Below are 18,523 nucleotides of genomic sequence, written 5' to 3' on the forward strand. Positions count from 1 at the left end.
AACCATTTTGTTTATTTTTTTGAAGAACCAACTCTTGGTTTCATTAATCTGCTCGACTGTTCTTTTGGATTCTATATTGTTTATTTCTGCCCTGATCTTTATTATTTCTTTTCTTCTGCTGGGTTTGTGGTGCTCTTGCTTCTTCCTTTCTAGTTCCAGTAGGTTCTCTGTTAATTTTTGAATTTGCACTCTTTCTAGTTTGTTGAGATTGGCCTGGATTGCAATATACTTTCCTCTTAGGACTGCCTTTGCTGCATCCCAGAGATTTTGGATTGTTGTATTTTCATTTTCATTGGTTTCCATATATTTTTTAATTTCTTTTCTAATTGCCTGGTTAACGCAATCTCCTTTTTCTTTTTGATTAACATAGCTAGTGGTTTATCAATTTTGTTAATTCTTTCAAAGAACCAGCTTTTGGTTTCATTGATTTGTTCTACTGTTGGTTTCAATAGCGTTGATTTCTGCTCTAATTTTTATTATTTCCTGTCTTCTGCTGCTTTAGGGTTTTATTTGCTGTTCTTTTTCCAATTCTTTGAGGTGTAAGTTTAGACTCTGTATCTGAGATCTTTCTTCCTTCTTTAGGAAAGTCTGGATTGCTATATACTTCTCTCTTATGACTGCCTTTGCTGCATCCCAGAGGTTTTGGGCTATGGTGTTATCATTTTCATTGGCTTTCATATACTTTTTAATTTCTTTCCTAACTTCTTGGTTAGTCCATTCCTTATTTCCAGTTTTTTTCTTATGGTTGATTTCTAGTCATAGCACTGTGGTCTGAAAATATGCATGGTATAATCTTGAACTTTTTGTGCTTGTTGAGGGTCGTCCTCCATTATGTGGTCTATTCTGGAGAATGTTCTATGTGCACTGGAGAAAAATGTATATTCCACTGCTTTAGGATGAAATGTTTTGAATGTATCTGTTAAGTCCATCTGGTCCTGTTTCATTAAAAGCCATTGTTTCCTTGTTGATTTTCTGTTTAGATGATCTGTCCATTGCTGTAAGTAAGGTGTTGAATTCCCCTATTATTATGGTATTATTATCAATGGGTTTCTTTATGTTTGTGATTAATTGATTAATATATTTGGATGGTCATATATTTGGAGCGTAAATGTTTATAATTGTTATGCCTTCTTGGTGGATAGACCCTTAATTATGATATAGTGCCCTTCTTCATCTCTTGTTACGGTTTTTATTTTAAGGTCTAAATTTTCTGATATAAGTATGGCTACTCCAGCTTTCTTTTGAGAATCATTAGCCTGATAGATTATTCTCCATTCCAACTTTCAATCTGAAGGTGTCTTTAGGTCTCAAGTGGGTCTCATGTAAACAGCATATAGATGGATCTTGTTTTCTCATCCATTCTGTTATTCTCTGTCTTTTGATTGGAGCATTGAGTCCTTGGATGTCTAGAGTGAGTACTGAAAGATATGGGTTTATTGCCATTATGTTTCTTGTAGAGTTGGAGTTTCTGGTGGTATTCTCTGATCCTTTCTAGTATTTGTTACTTTTGGTCTCTTTTTTTTTTCTGTCTTTTCTCCCCTTAGAGAGTTCCCCCTTAAAATTTCTTGCAGGGCTGGTTTAATGGTCACAAACTCCTTTAATTTTTGTTTGGGAAACTTTTGATCTCTTCTTCTATTTTGAATGGCAGCCTTGTTGGATAAATAATTCTTGGCTGCATATTTTTCTGATGTAGTACATTGAATATATCCTGCCACTCCTTTGTGGCCTGCCACGTTTCTGTGGATAGGTCTGCTGCAAACGTGATCTCTCTTCCTTTGTAGGTTAAGGACTTTCTTCCCTTGCTGCTTTTGTGATTCTTTCTTTGTCTGAGTATATTTTGTGAATTTTACTATGCTGCCTTGTTGATGGTCGGTATTTGTTATATTTTGTGGGAGTCCTCTGTGCTTCCTGGGTTTTGATGTATGTGTCTTTCCTCGGGTTAGGAAAGTTTTCCACTATGATTTGCTCACATAACCCTTCTAACCCTTTTTGTCTCTCTTCATTTTCTAGGACCTCTGTGACTCTGATTTTGTTCCTTTTTAATGAGTCACTGATTTCTTTTGTACGTAGATCATGCTTTTTTACTTTACTCTCTCTCTTTTTTTCTGTTTCATTATTCTCAATAAGTTTGTCCTTTATATCATTGATTCGCTGCTCTGCCTCATCCATCCTTGCCACTGTGATATCCATTCAAGATTTAAGATCAGTCATAGCATTTTTTATTCATCCTGACCTGCTTTCTACTTTTTTTTTTTAATCTCCATAGAGAGGGATTCTAATCTATTTTTGATGCCAGCTAGTATTCTTATTATTATGATTCTAAATTCTGGTACAGACATCTCGGTGGTATCTGTGTTGGTTAAGTCCCTGGTTGTTGTTTCTTCCTGCTCTTTCTTTCAGGGTGAATTCCTTCATTTCATAATTTTGAAGGAAGAAAATGAATTAATAAGGTAAAAGAAAAATTTTAAATTAAAAATTGAAAACAACACATACAGACACAAAATCAAATAAATTATGCTATATCCTTGGTGTGTTTGGTTTAGTTATTGAAAGGAACTTGATTAGAGAAAAAAGAGAAAAATTAAAATTAAAAACTTAAAAAAAGCACACACACACACAATCAAATAAATGATGCTAGATCCTATGTGTGTTTTGGTCTGGTTATTGAAAGGAGCTTGATTGATTAGAGAAAAAGGGGAAAAATAAAATTAAAGAATTAAAAACAACACACACATGCACACAGTCAAATAAGTGATGCTAAATTCTAGGTGCATTTTGGTTTATTTATTGAAAGGAGCTTAATTGATTTGAGAAAGAAGGGAAAATGAAAAAAAGTTTGAAAATTTGAGAAAATGAATATGATGAGATAGAATAACTTGAAATGATGGAAGTAAAATAGAATTTGGAAATTTTACAAAAACAAAAATTTTATTTGATAAATATAAAGGAAAATCTTTTTAATAAAAATTGAAAATAAAGATAAACTTATTATCTTTTTGTATTCAAGTAAAAGAAAAGAAAAATAAAGAAAAAATTTGAATAGACGGACCAGTGAACAGACTGACATAGAATTCATATTACATCGTTTTCCCCAAGAAGTCAAAATATGATGCACTTCATAGTCCATAAACTAAGCAGGCAGACATTTGTGGTGTTCCTGAAGAGGGAGGTTTGCCCAGTTGGGCGGGGCTTAGTGTAATGGCTTTGTTTCCCGCTAGATGGTGCTGTTTAGCTTGCTGGGGTGGAATGTTGTGCCGCCTGTAGGTGTGTATGCGCATTCGCGGTAGGTGTGAAAATGGCATCACCCAGTCACCCAGTCCAGTATCAGAACTCTGTGCTCTCCCCGACCAGGAATGACGCCCTAGTCGTTTGTCTCCAGTGTCCCTCCACTCCCCACTTTTGCACTGTCCATGACCACGTTGTCAGATGGCACCTTGCTCCTGAGTTTTATATGAGATGCAGCTGTATTTCCCAACCCCTCACTTCTGAGGTACTGAGGCTTTGACCCGCTCAGGTCCTCTGGGAGTGGGTCTCACCCAGCAATGGCAGCCAGCACCCAGGAAGGTTTGCAAGACCTTGCTGCTGCTGATGTCCAGAGACTTGTGGCTGGGTGCCAGCCCACCCCAGGAAAAGTTCACGTGATGGCGTAGCAGTGTTTCTGGGATTATGGAAAATCATGCGTGGCCAAGGACCTCCTGGACCCACTCTTCTCCTGGGAATTCGCCCTTCCTACCAGAGTACCACTAGGTATTTGAGCTGAGAAGTTTCAGACTCTGTGCTCCCCCTGTTAATAGAGTCTTAATGGAATTTAAACCCTCTCCTTTCTCCTTTCTCCCTTCTCCCTTTAATTCAGTCCCTGAGGCTGTTTCCACTTTTCTGCTTTCTCCCCAGCTGCTTTTGTGGGGGGTACTTTTCCCGTACTCTCCTTTGGTCTCTGTCTTCTCTCTGCAAGCAAAAATTGCTCCCTGCCCCAGTTCACCTCTCTGCACTGAGTACCTGATGAGTTCTGTGGTTCAGGTTGTGCAGATTATTGTGTTAATCCTCAAATCAGTTTTCTAGATGTGCAGGATGGTTTAATGTTGATCTGACTGTATTTCATGTATGCGAGATAGAAAAAAGACTTCCATACTGTTCTGCCATCTTGGCTTCTTCCCCCTATTATTTTAATAATTTCTAATCATGGTAGTCAGAGAAGTGGTATATCTTTTAAAGTGCATTCAGAAATCCAAATACCTAGTTATACATTGTATTCTACTAGTTTTCTGGGTATCCTTGGCATTTACTGTCCTTATGAGGTGAGACCAACTTTCACGTACCCCTGGGACTCTGCATGTCCAGAAAGCACAAGGGCAGGACACCTGCCTGCTTTCCTTCACTTTAAGTGGTGATTTTGACCAAATGCCCTGGACTGGTTGATCTCAACTTTTCAGGGAGGGGGCATTATTTTACCTCTTTATTAATTTTCACCTAGTGGTGACTTCTTTCTGCGTTGTAGATCTTTGTCTTTTTTGCTGAGGGCAAAGAGTTTCTCCCCTTCATGACTCTCTTTCTTTCTCTCTTTCTCTTTTTGGCTGGATTTTTATAGCTGAAAGGGAGCAAGGTGATGACCTCTCAAATAATAACACATACTTTTTTTAACATTAACCCTTGTAAATGCATTTTGCCCACTTGACAGGTGAAGAAATGAAGCTCAGAGAGGTTGGGTGACTGGCTGGGGTCACGGAGATAGTAAGAACCAGAGGCAAGGGCCTCATGCTAAGCCTAAGTCCCACACGTGGCTTTGGGTGTGCATGGGACTCCTCCTGGTGGCCTTTTTTTTTTCCTAACGAGAAGACAATTTCTCTTCTCTGTGGTTTCTCTTAGTCTCAAAAGTTGTAGTTACTGATTATTTTAACCACATAGAATGGGGACTATTCTTACTTCTGCCTGCTTCCAGAAAGTTTAAAACTGTATTTACCAGAAGCCTTTTAAAGGATCCGTAATTTTTCCTTAGAACATTCCTACAGAGACTTATCCCCAGAGGGCCAGATGGCAGGAGAGTAGAACTCTGTGTATGCAAGTTGCTTCATGGAATGAAAGTGTCCAGAATGATTAGTGGTCCTATCACTGTTCACTGCTGAGGCTACAAGAAAGAATAGCCCTCAATGGCTTTAAATCGATTCGTGAAGATGGGGCACAGTTAAAACCATGAATAATATTAGAGGTGCCTCAGTGGCTCAGTGAGTTAAGCATCCGACTTCAGCTCAGGTCATGAGCTTGAGGTCTATGAGTTCGAGCCCCACATCGGGCTCTGTGCTGACAGTTCAGAGCCTGGAGCCTGCTTCTGATTCTGTCTCTCTCTCTCTCTCTGCCCCTCCCCTGCTCATGCTCTGTCTCTATCTCTCAAAAATAAATAAAATGTTAAAAAAAACCCCATGGATAATATTAGAGGCAAAGCACTGACACTTATGGCTTGAAGGGGGTCCTTATTACCTTTAACCGATGGGTCCCTTAGGTTATGGCCGTGTAATTTTCCTGAAAGCCTTCTGTTTCTACCTGTCCCTTTCTCAGTATCTATATGTCAGTCACATATTGTGTCCTGTGGATAAGCCAACCTCCATAACCTGCTCCAGGTACCCTGCTTCGATGTCCCCAGTGGTCTCTCAGAAGTTTGCCCAGCGCAGTGAGCTAGTCCCTGAGCACTGGGGATACCTTCACCTGTGCCAGTTCTCACAGGTACAACCCCAGTGGCTGGGCTGCCATCCTGAAGCTTGTAGTACACCAGGATCCCCGATTCTGGGGCACTTTTCACACATCCAGACCAGCTGCTAGAGACTTCCTTCCTCACCATGCTGGTGGAGGCCTGGAAGCCATACCTCAAATTCCAGTGCTTGTCAGGAGGCTACACATTTAAGGGCTCCTTTATAGTGTCTAGGGACTTCCACCTTCTGATTGGAAACTTCATTTTGGGTGACAAAGATGCAGAAGTGGATTATGTCCGAGGAGGAGGGAGGGAGAGTGGTTTTAATTTTCTTAAATCTTTTTTAAAAGAAATTTTATTTATTTTTGAGAGAGTGAGTGCAAACAGAGGAGGGGCGGAGAGAGAGGGATGGTGGGTCCGAAGCAGGCTCTGGTACTGACAGCAGAGGTCCCCATGTTGGGCTCAGACTCATGAACTGTGAGATCATGACCTTAGCTGAAGTCAGAGGCTTACCTGATTGAGACACCCAGGTGCCCCAGGAGTGTGTTGTTTAAAGCCAAATTAGACTGCATGGGGAATGATCTCTACCTCTCTCACTGTTAAAGAGAGAGCGTTATCACATGTAGTCAGGAGGTCACAGCTGCATGCTCACAGGCTACTTTCTGAGGTGATGCTTTCATAATGTCAGTGCTGTTCCGTATCAAGAGCTCTGGCCAAGCAGAGGACCAGTGTCCCCCTCAGTCCCCAGTGCCCCCAACTACTATGTACACAGCCCTCAAGAAAGTCACTGGATTTTCACCTACACCAGACCCTACTATGCTGTTGGCTCTGAAAATTAAAAATCAGATTAGTCTAAAGCAAATTAAAGGCTAGTTAATTAATGTCTAATTCTGCAGAAATATCAGAGCTGCAGGTACAGCATGTATTTATTGCTTCTGTTGGGAGGAGAGAAAGTATAACCTAGGCTACTTGGATTGATTTCACTTCCCTGGAAGAAAAAAACCTGAGATTAGTATTCTGAGAAAGACCAAGACAGGGCTTGATAAAACCAGATTCTCTTTTCTGTATCCCTAGGATTTTATTTGGCCAGTGATAGATTTCCATTTTTGGTGCCTCTAGAAAGAAAAAGAGCCTGATGGTTTAATATCGCAACTGAATACACAGTTTATTTCAAGGCTTGAATTGTCAACAAAAGGAAAGTGAGTGATATCAAGTGATATTTCTAAAGTTCCTTCAATGATTGTTTTCTGTGGAGACTGCAGATGTGTCTTTTGGATACATTCTTGGATTAAACAAATGGAGTGTTGCAGGCTATTGCATTTCTGGTAGGAAAGTTCCCCTTTAAAAGCAGTAACCACATCTTCCTCCTGAGTATGATCCACAGACCTGGTAAGTAGAAAACAATTCCCGTCATGCACAGCCATAGCCCTTGTGGTCACTCAGCCTTTATGGTGGCAACTGACCTGTCTTTGCTGCTGCACTGTGGTCATTACAGGCTCTTTTCTCTGTGGCCCAATGGTGGGCATCATGAGCATAGAGTGTTCCGTGTTTGTTTTTGTACCACTGGTGGCTCTTGGCTATATCTTCCTACAGTAGGTTTTCAGGAAATGATTGTTGAATTGAATTAAACAAGCCTAAAATAAAATGTTGAAGCAATGAAAGGGATGCAAATTATATTTAAGCCTCAATGAGTAACTTCCAATAAGGTCTGGTAAGCCAATTTATTGCTTATAGTTGATATGGGTCTGCAGTGCTCCGAATGGGGAGATCATCATGGAACATTTATTCTTGAAGTCATCTCTGTTGTTGTTTTAAGTTTATTTATTTATTTTGAAAGAGAGAGTGAGCAAGTTGGGGAGAGGCAGAGAGAGGGAGGAAGAGAGAATCCCAAGCAGGCTCTACACTGTCAGCACAGATCCCCATGTGGTGCTCAGTCTCACAAGATCATGACCTGATCTGCCATCAAGTGTTGGATGCTTAACTGACTAGCTACCCAGGCCCGAAAGTCGTCTCTGTTTTAAAGACTACAGACAAACCAAACTCTGTTAATAAAGTAGTAAATCCTCACACCAGACCACTAGGTTTGTGACCTTCACAAGTTCTCCTGGTAAGGAAGCATCAGTGTAGGTTTCCAGGTAATAAACAAGTACTGAGCAACTGTGAGGAGGTGGCACTTTAAACATGGGGACTTACAGCAAGGAGTTAAGGTCGTTCACTTAGGAGTCAGTTGATCAGGCTTCGAATTCTAGCTCCAGCACTTTCTACCTGTGTGATACTGGACAAATGAAAATATTAGTTTCTTCATCTGTGAATTGGGTGTATAATATACTTACCTCCCAAGGTGTGAGAAGATTAAGTGAGGCAATCCTTGCAAAGTCCTTAGTATGCCTGGCACTTAGTAAGTCCTCAACCAATGTTAATTAGTACTCTTACTAAATGTGTGTTTCCTGACCTCAAGGGGCATCAGCCTAATAAAAAGACACTGTGACATTCCTGCCTCAAGACGTTTGTACCTGCTGGTCCTTCTATCTGGAACATGCATCCCCTAGATACTCTCTGGTCACATGCTCATCTCCACTGGGCCTTAAATGCCAAGATCTCAGGGAAGTTTTCCATCACAACCCTATTTGATGCTGAACATCACCCCTTTTCCTGTTACTTTTCATTTTCATTTCCCACTCAATTTTTCGTCTTTTTTTCTTATAACATACCATTTATTTTACTTATTTATTCTGTGTATTGTCTGTCTTTCCCAACTGAATGAAAGTTCCAGAAAGGTGAGGATTTTCGTCAAGTTTACCACTGATCTGTTATTAGTGTTGGAAATCATGTGGGCCCCTTATGACAGTGCTCAACATGCGTTGAAAGAATGAATCAAGGATCAGCCATGGGAAGCGAGTAGAGAGCATGTCCAACTCTGCCTGTGTGTATCAGAGGGAGGCATCACAGAGAGATGACACTGTGCTCAGTCTTGGGCTAGCCATTCTTGACCTTTCTTCTGCTAACACTGTCAAAGATTATGGAGGCTGAGAAGTCCCATAAGCTGTCATCTGCAAGCTGGAGACCCAGGAGAGGTGGTGGTGTAAGTTCTAGCGTGAGCACAGGAGACTTGATGTCCCAGCTTGGAAACAATCAGGTAGAGAGTGCGAGTTCTCCCTTACCCAACTTTTTGTCATATTCGGGCCTCTAGCAGATTGGAGGGGGCCCACTTGCACTAGGGAGAACAGTCTGTTTTATTCACTGTACAGACTCAAATGTTCATCTCACTCTAGAAATGTCCTCACCGACTCACCCAGAATAATGTTTGACCAAATATGTGGATACCCGGTGTCCCAGTCATATTGAGACATAAAATTAACCATCACAGCCACACGCAGAGGATTCGGTTTCTGTGTGTGACATCTGATTCACAGTTTTGAGGGTGCTACTGTATCTACACCCCTTTCTCTACAGGTCAGGAAGGCAGATGGGAATTCAGAGAGAGCAGTACTATTTTTGGAATAAGTTTGAATTCACTCTAATACTTATTTTAAAAGGCAACCTGTGTATACTTGCTAAGGATATGTGACTCATCCTATCACTGGGATGGTGAGAAAGGTCTTTAAGGATGGGTAAGGGCTTCCTAGGCAGACAACCAGGGAAATAGTGTTTGAGGCAGGGGGACTGGCATATGAGACGGCATGAAGGCACAGAGTGATTATTGAACCACAAATAATTTGATATGACTAAAGCACAAGATGCATGGGAAGGAGGCAGTAAGAGGTAAGGCTGTTGAGGACCAAATTACAAAGGGTTTTGTTTGCTAGAGAAATGAAATTTATCTAGAAGGCAATGGGAGCCATTGAGTGGCTCTAAGCACGGCCGTGTCACAGTTTTTTTAAAGTTTTTTTAAATTTATTTTGAGAGAGATATAGAGAGCAAGTAGGGAAGGGCAGAGAGAGAGGGAGTACCAAGCAGGCTATGTTGTGTCAGCACAGAACCCAATGTGAAGCTCAAATTCACAAACTGAAATCATGACCCAAGCCAAAATCAAGAGTAGGACACTTAACCGACTGAGCCATCCAGGTGCCCCTAAATGATATTTAATTTTTTTATAACTTGATTTTTTTAAATTTGGAAAAACTATAATTCACATGTATAACATTCAAAAAGGTGCATGCAGTAAAGAACCTCCTTCCCTGGAACAGTCAGTGTTTTCAATATCTTATCTATACTTCTAGAGATGTTAATTTTATTATTTTGGTTATTTATTTTTTTATAATAGTTTATTGTCAAATTGGTTTCCATATAACACCCAGTGCTTCTCCCCACAAGTGCCCCCCCACCATGACCATCGCCCCCTCCCTCCCCCTCCCTTTTCAGTCCATGGTTCATCTTCAGTATTCAGTAGTCTCCCTTGATCTGTGTCCCTCACTCTTCCCCGCTCTCTTTCTCCCTTCCTCTCCCCATGGTCCCCTGCCAGGTCTCTCCTGTTAGACCTATGAATGCAAGGATAGATATGGTATTTATCCTTCTCTGCCTGACTTATTTCGCTTAGCATGACACCCTCAAGGTCCATCCACTTTCCTACAAATGGCCATATGTCATTCTTCCTCATTGCCATATAGTACTCCATTGTATATATATACACCACATCTTCTTGATCCATTCATCAGTTGATGGACATTTAGGCTCTTTCCATGATTTGGCTATTGTAGAAAGTGCCGCTATGAACATTGGGGTACATGTGCTCCTATGCATCAACACTTCTGTATCCCTTGGGTAAATCCCTAGCAGTGCTATTTGTTGGGTCATAGGAGAGTTCTATCGATAGTTTTTTGAGGAGTCTCCACACTGGTTTCCAGAGCGGGTGCACTAGTTTACATTCCCACCAACAGTGTAGGAGGGTGCCTGTCTCTCCACACCCTCGCCAGCATCTGTAGTCTTTTGATTTGTTCATTTTAGTGACTCTGACTGGTGTGAGGTGGTATCTCAGTGTGGTTTTGATTTGAATTTCCCTGATGATGAGTGACACTGAGCATTGTTTCATGTGCCTGTTGGCCATCTGGATGTCCTCTTTGGAGAAGTGTCTATTCCGGTCTTCTGCCCATTTCTTCACTGGATCATTCATTTTTTGTGTATGTAGTTTAATGAGCTCCTTGTATATTTTGGATACGAGCCCTTTATCTGATATGCCATTTGCCACTATCTTTTCCCTCTAACAGAATAGAGATGTTAATTTTAATTTTTATCCAAATGGCAGCAAACTTACACATTGGAATACTGCTGTACCTTAATATCACCCCTTTATTTATTTTTAAAATTTTTTAAATGTTTATTCATTTTCGAGAGACAGAGAGAGACAGACCAAGAGTGGGAAAGGAGCAGAGAGAAGGTAAACACAGCATTTGAATCAGGTTCCAGGCTCTGAGCTGTCCGCACAGAGCCTAATATGGGGCCCTAAACTCACGAACTTTGATATCATGACCTGAGCTGAAATCAGATGCTTAACCAACTAAGCCACCCAGGCACTCCTTAATATCATGTTAAGAAAAGAACGTTCAGTTAAGAAAAGTTGGTATAGTCAACTGATGAGATGACACCTAGTTTTCTGCTTGGGAGACTGTAGACCTGGGACACAGTCTCCATGTTGGGGTATAGGAGATGGGCTGAGGCTACATCTGTCAAACTCAAGAACTCATGGGATGTCCCTGTGACAAGCTCATAGTGGTCTTAAGGTCAGGAGAAATGTCTAGTTTGGAAGGATGGATTTATAGGTTATTAGTTTATAGAAATGGTGGTTAAAGCCACATTAATGGATGCAGCTATCAGGGAAAGAATTGTGTAGAGAAGAGAAAAAGGCCAAGAGCAATGACTTTTTAGTAATAATTAAATATCTAATGTTAAATATCTAATTAGGGATAATTAGAAAGAGAATTATTGTGGGAGCCAAGGAAGAACAGTCCCTTCCACATGGTTTAGTCAGGGTTCAAGTCTGGAAAATATAAGGAAGAAAAAGTTTATTAGAAGTTGGTAGGTGTTCACAGAATTTTTGGAAAGACCAGCAAAATGTTTGGAGGCTATCTGGAAAAATTGTATTGCAGAACTGGTCCTGTGAATATGTCACTGCTGCTACTGGACATGGACTTGAAATGCACAGGGCTGATAACCACCATTACTGGACCCTGGGCACCAACTGCAGAACTGCCACCTGCTACCTCTGGGACTGGGTGATGCTACCATGCTCTTGCAAAAGAGGTTCTGCAGAGGCCTCCATTAGATACTATTCAGTGATGAGGGTGGGTGTCTCTGGTGGCATATTCTAGGTCATGTGCTCACACTTTAGCTGTGGCGAGGGTTGGAGAAATATTTGTGGTGATCTTCAGCTTCTGGAGTGCAAAACAAGTTCTACTTCGTAAGGTGGTTATTCCTTAAATCAGTTTAGACACTGTGAGGCAATGAAGAACATTAAATGTCCATTACAGATGTCAAATGCTGTAGGGTGTAACAATTAGAAGGTAACTGGTGACCTGCAAGATAGTGGATTTCTGAGAAGTGGTGGGAATGGACATCTGAATGCAGTGGGTTGAGAAATGAGTGGGAAGTGAGGAGATTGAGCCATTGTATGCTGATTATGGTGAGAAGGAAGGAATATTAGCAAAAGGAGGAGAGTTATTATAACTGGAAAGATGTGTAGATCTTGAAACAGTGGTATGGTGTAGTCTAAGAAAAATTAGTCTTTGAAAAGGAAGTTTGAAGACAAAGGCGGAGAAGAGAGAGGAGGATGGATAGTTGATGGAATGAGGTCTGTGAGCGGGTGGAGGAATGGGTTTTGGTTCAGTGTGGAAGGATGTGCAAAGAGCACATACTTGTATTTGTGGAGGTGGTGTAAAGGGAGAGTTGATACTAACAGCCTCTACTTTCTCTGTGAGTGGAGAGATAATGTTGGCTCAGAATAAGAATGGCACAGGTCGGGTGGGATCTTGAACACAGTAGTGAAGATTTGGAATGTATTTTGGTGTGAAGAGGAGAGAGGTTTTTTCAAGGAAGAGAATTCTCCAGCTGCAAATGGAAATGATAGCTAGGTCCCTGCTGTTGGGTCCCACGCAGTGCCAGATTTGGTAGGAGGGCAAGGAGAGAGGTTGTTGGTTGGTAGGGAGAGAGTACTGCAAGTGATGTAACAGGTCTATATGATGGGAAAGGAAGTGAAATCTGGAGAGTTGATGGTTGGAAAAGATAGAGATAGAGATATCAAAGAGAAGCCAAAGAGTAGATTGGGTTGAATGGGGATAAAGAAGAGAGTGGAGAAACGGATGGAAGCATGTAGTCATCATGTCGAAGGCTGGTGTGTAAGATTTCAGAGAAGGAGTGGTTTTCAGTGATGACCAGGGTCAGCATGGGAAGAGGAGGTAAAAGTCAGTGGGAATAGAGAGGCTGGAGTGTTGAATAATTTTTCTCTATGGACATAGAAGGTTCCCATGCTGATAACAGGAGACAGGCTGAAAATCCAGGTACAGAGATTTAAGGAATGAAAGGAAGAAGTTGATAAGTGAGATAATTAGTGAAAGATTAAGTTAAATTATGGCATATTTGTAAGCTTTCAACAGATGGTAGCCATTTATAATCAGATGGCTGTAATGAGGAGGTGTTTTTGCTGGATGGCCTGGATCTTAAAGGAGGGGAATTTTTTTTTTTTAGCACAGGTGGGGGCTGGGGGGCGGGGCTTCCAGCTCTTGTTTGGAAAATGAAGTGTGGAGATTGAAAATGCCCTGCTCAGGGGCGCCTGGGAGGCTCAGTGAGTTGAGCGTCTGGCTTTGGCTCAGGTCATTATCTCACAGTTTGTGGATTCAAGCCCTGCGTCAGGCTCTGTGCTGACATCTAGCTCAGAGCCTAGAGCCTGTCTTCAGATTCTGTGTCTCCCTCTCTCTCTGACCCTCCCCTGCTCATGCTGTCTCTCTCCCTCTCCAAAATAAATAAAACATTTAAAAAAAATTAAAAAAAAAAAAAGAAAATGCCCTGCTCTGAACTCCAGGGAAAAAGCAGGGTGCTCAGGGAGAACTGGCTTCAACTAAAGCAAGAAGATGGTGGGAAAATCCCAGGACGATGTTGAGGCTGGGACTTTTAAAAATAATTAATTAATTAATTTTTAAGTTTATATCCAAGTTAGTTATAGTGAAACAATGATTTCAGGAGTATATTCTTTAATGCCTCTTACCCATGTAGCCCATCCCCCCTCCCACAACTCCTAGGTTGCTACCCTTTCTTTGTTCTCTATGTATAAGAGTCTTTTATGTTTTGTCCCCCTCCCTGTTTTTATATTATTTTTCCTGAGGCTGGGAATCTTTTTTTTAATGTTTATTTAGGAAAGAGAGAGAGAGAGAGAGAGAGAGCACACAGGGGAGGGGCAGAGAGAGAGGGCGAGAGAGAATCCCAAGCAGACTCCATGCTGTCATCCCTGAGCCTGATGTGGGGCTGGATCTACCCAACAGTGAGATCATTACCTGAACCAAAATCAAGAGTCAGACGCTTAACCAACAACCAGCCAGGTGTCCCAAGGCTGGGAATGGTTTCTAGAAGACTCACAGAAAGGATGTGAAGAAGGCCTTTAGCTGCAGGAGACTGCAGGAGAAGAGCAATCATGTGAGGTTGAAAACACAATAAACATCAAGTTTGCCTACAGAATCTGTTATGGATGCCATCATGTCACCACCCTCCCCCGCTCTTGCCCGGGAAAATTATTCAAGGACCTGAAAGACAGGGTAGTTCTTTTCAATAGCACATTGCCATTAGTCCATGACAGTGTTATCTCCATGCATGTGGCAGACAAAAATATAAACCAGAAGTTGGTGAATCTAATTGAGTAAGTAAAGTATATATGGCCCAAGTGAACAAAATGATTTATTTACTCTGGACAAATAGGTAAACTTGACAGTTCCCATACTGTCTGAATGAGATAATTGCCAAATGCCCATTTCAATTGCATCAGTACTGATACTTCAGATACTGAATTGCATCAGTATCACTATAGCTGAGGTTTGGAGGTTTCAGAAGTCTTCCTTGCAGTCATAGTTATTGGCCTTCGGTGACGAGGATGGCACTGGTTCTCACCATCCCTTCATCCATGTTGGTTCAGCTTGAAAGTCTCGGTTCTTCATAATTTTAAGGTTGCGATAAAGATCTTTCTGGTACAATTTGGAATGTGAGATAGGCTTTCTGATACAAGAAATTCCTGGGGAAATGTGATTCTCTACCATATGGTGCTGTCGTGTTTTTAGCATACTCAAATTAAAAAAAAAGTTTAGAGTATTCTGTTTATTTATCTCATCTACTGAACTTGTGGCAAATAAGAAAAAAAGCACAAATTAATAGTTTGAAATGATTTTAAATAGCTAGAATTCGTGTAATAGGAGGCAACTTATGCAAAACCGTGTAATAAGAGTATCAGTGTACACAGATAACTCAGTGAGGAGGTGCTTATTTTATATTGTTCTGGGAGCCTCTTAAAAGGAGAAAGAATTCCCTAATAATCCACCTCTTCAGTTCAGTTTAGAAAATGTTTCGGACCCTTTCTGAGAAGCCACTGGCTTTAGATCCTGTGTAGGTATATTAGTTTTCCAGGGCAGTTATGACAAATTACCACAAACTGAGTGGTTTAATACAATAGACATTATTCTTCCACAGTTTGGAAAGTAGAAATCTGTAGTCACAGGGTCAGTAGGGCCATGTTCTCTGTGAAGGCTCTTGGAGAGAATCTTTTCTATGCCTTTCTCTTAGCTTCTGGTTTTGCTGATAATCTTTGGAATTCTCTGGCTTAAAGACATATCACCCCAATATCTTCATGGGTAGAAAACACCTGTTTTTTTCTCTTTGTGTGCAACTCTTCTCTTTTTATAAGGAACATCAGTTATACTGGATTAAATATGATCTCATTTTAACCACCTATACCTACAAAAACCCCATTCCCAAATAAGATCACATCCTGAGGGCCTGGGAAAGACATGAATTTTGAGGGGAGACTATTCAGCTGAATACAGGAGGCTTCTGAAGTGAAGAGTAAATGGCTACGTCTTCAGGAAGATGTAGTGCCTGCTGTATTTGGGGGAAACTATAGTGCCAAGTGGGTAATGGATACAGAATACCACGGACACACAGAGGGGTGAGCGATTGGTTGTGAGTCCAGGGTAGACGTGGAAGGGCTTTAGGGTAGAACCAGTGGCAGACCTGGAGGATAACTAGTATACCAGCTTGTAGAAAGGGGGCAGCTGGGCATTAGGGACTAGTCCGAACAGGCCTAGAGTTGCAAGTGTGCATCCTCCGTGCAGGAAGCTCAAGGCATCTGGAGTGTAAGGCTATAGGAGAGCAGGCCTTTGGGTAGTGTGGTTGCATGTATCGTGTGGCCATTGGGATGGAATGGAGAAGGGAGGAGGGAACAGAGGGAGATGTGAAGGGTCATGGGAGAACAGTCGTTCATGTCCATGAATGGCTGCCAGAATGGGATCTTAGAGATGTGTAGTGGTTAAAGGGGGAGTTCAAGGAGAAGCTGAATGACTGTTCGTTAGGGAGCTCTGGAAGACATCCCTGGACTCAGAGGGCTGGACTGGATGACATCTGTGCTCCCTCTCAGCAATCATGTTCTGGGACTATGACATAGAAGTATCGTACCTTGCCTCTCTCACTAGTTATTATGCTCTTGCTCCCTCTCCTCTTTCTTTCCATGAAGCCTCTTCTCCATGCCAGACACTGCAGCCATAATGATGGACAAGGAGATAAAGACAGCATCATTTTAATCTCTTTCCTGTGGCATTAGCACAAGCAGTACCTAGTAGGTTCTCCTTAAATGTTGCTTTGAATTGAATCTGAGTGAGGGAAAGTGACAAGGCAGTTTTGCCCTGGGTAATAAGTTCTGCTTCAGAGCTGAACTGCTTTGAAAGATGATCTCAGTAACCTCCTTATGAACAGGTGGAGAGTAGGTGGCTGCTTACATGTGTTTGGTTTCTGAGTCATCAAAAAGGCTCCTTGCCTCCCAGAATATCTCTGCGGGTAGTTTTTATTCTACTATTGGAGGTTAGTTTCTCTCTGTTAAAATGCAGATGCCCTCTAGAGAGATGACATCCATTTACTCTCATCAGCCTTTTGCCTCTTAATATGGGAGGTTTTCCTAGCCTCTTCTGCATGGCAGGAGAGGGGACCCGGGGGATGAGTACTGGACGTGACAAAAGTAAACTTTGTCAGAGTGAGCAATTTGGATGAGCCGACCCTGGGGATGTAGTCCCTTGGCTTAGAAAAATCCATTGTTACTTATTTGCTGGTATATGTTGGACAGGAAGTGATTATTTTTATTGTAAGTTTTATGGCTACAAAGCTGTTGTTTCTTTTATTTTTTAAAAGGTGCAATACTAACTAGGATTTAAGTAAAATTTGAAAAGAATAAAAAAGCCAAACCAAAAAAAAGGTATAATATATTGCATCTTCCCCAGTCTTAGCTCAACAAAAACAATTTGTGTGGCAGCCTGATTTGTGGGCTTTCTGGACAAGGCTACATAAGGTTTGTGTGTTCACATATCAGGGAAGGCTAATAATATCTACTGTACCATATACCCCCCAGAGTTTCAGTGGCTTTTCTCAGATATTTCATTTTTTCATTTACATCATAATATGATTAAAGTTGATTGGGAGGGAGAGGGTGTTCCACATGGTGTTTCAGGGACCCAGGCTTCTTCCATGCTATATGTCCACCATCTTTACTACTTGGCTCAGGGTCACACTAGCCTCATCTGGAAGGTATGTCCAAAGGAAGAGAAAGCATATTTCCTTTTAACTGTCTTGGCCTGGAAATGATACACATTTCACCTCACATCCATTAATGAGAACCAGTCTCAAAGACGTACCTAGATGGGAAGGGGCTGGGAGACGGAGTTCAGCTAGCTATCCAGGAAGAGGTAGTAGCCTTGGTGAGTCTCTGACATCAGAAAGCATTTACACATTTTCCTTCTGTCTGTGACATAACCTGACCCTTGGGGGTTGTTATTAAGGGAACAGGGAGCAAGAGAGACTAGCAGTGACCTGGAAACTGTCCAGTGTTTGGAATAGTGAAAAGTCATTTATTCTACTTAGTGAAGGGCATCATCTTGCTGGTGGATTTTTGCTATGTGAGGGAGACCACAGTTGTGGTACAAAGAAATGTCTCTATTTTGTTTGCTTATCTCCTTTTCCATGGAAGTAGGAAAAGCTATAGGAATTTGGGGAGTTTTGAACGCAGTGGATTTCCTCTAATCCACTTCCCTCATTGTCTGGATGAGAGGCAATTCACTTGTCCAGATTCACATAGCAGGTTAGTGGTTTACTTGGGTCTCAGACCTGTTTTCTCCAGATTTCTACTCTGGTGTTCTCTCCACTACTGCTATTCCCTTGGAGAACCACTATTTGGAGACTAGACACATACTGACAGGGTCCACAGGGTGACAGGAGGCTTGGCCAGGTGAAACTGGAAGCTTCCTTATAGCTTGGAGATTCCTTGTTTGTGTTTAAATATATGGTGTCTGATTGTATAATCCCTGGCCTGATGGGAGTGATGTAGTTTCCAAGAATTTGTAACTCTCCTGAGAAAACAGAATCCTAGTGCTTTATTCTTCTCAGTTGTTTCTTTAATATAGTTTTACCTTTTTTGTAATAACTGTGTTTACTTTTTAAATACATATTTTTCTAACTGAAAAAGTAATAATTTCAATTTTAAAAATTAAGTAAATATATTCAGGTATAACAAAAATATATACAAATATAACAAAAAATTTCCAGTAATTCCATAACTCAACAATGCAGTAGTAACCACTCTTAATACCTTACATTTCTCTCTATGTGTGTTTC

General features: G+C 41.2%; 1 protein-coding gene across 3 annotated transcripts in view; it reads left to right on the forward strand.

The window, feature by feature from the left end:
• Nucleotides 1-18,523, forward strand: part of KCNH1 (potassium voltage-gated channel subfamily H member 1) — a 401,581-nt gene that overhangs the window by 142,119 nt on the left and 240,939 nt on the right. The gene's annotated exons all lie outside the window — the stretch shown is intronic.

This window comes from Suricata suricatta, chromosome 3, assembly GCF_006229205.1.
Source record: "Suricata suricatta isolate VVHF042 chromosome 3, meerkat_22Aug2017_6uvM2_HiC, whole genome shotgun sequence".
NCBI classification, from domain to species: Eukaryota; Metazoa; Chordata; class Mammalia; order Carnivora; family Herpestidae; genus Suricata; species Suricata suricatta.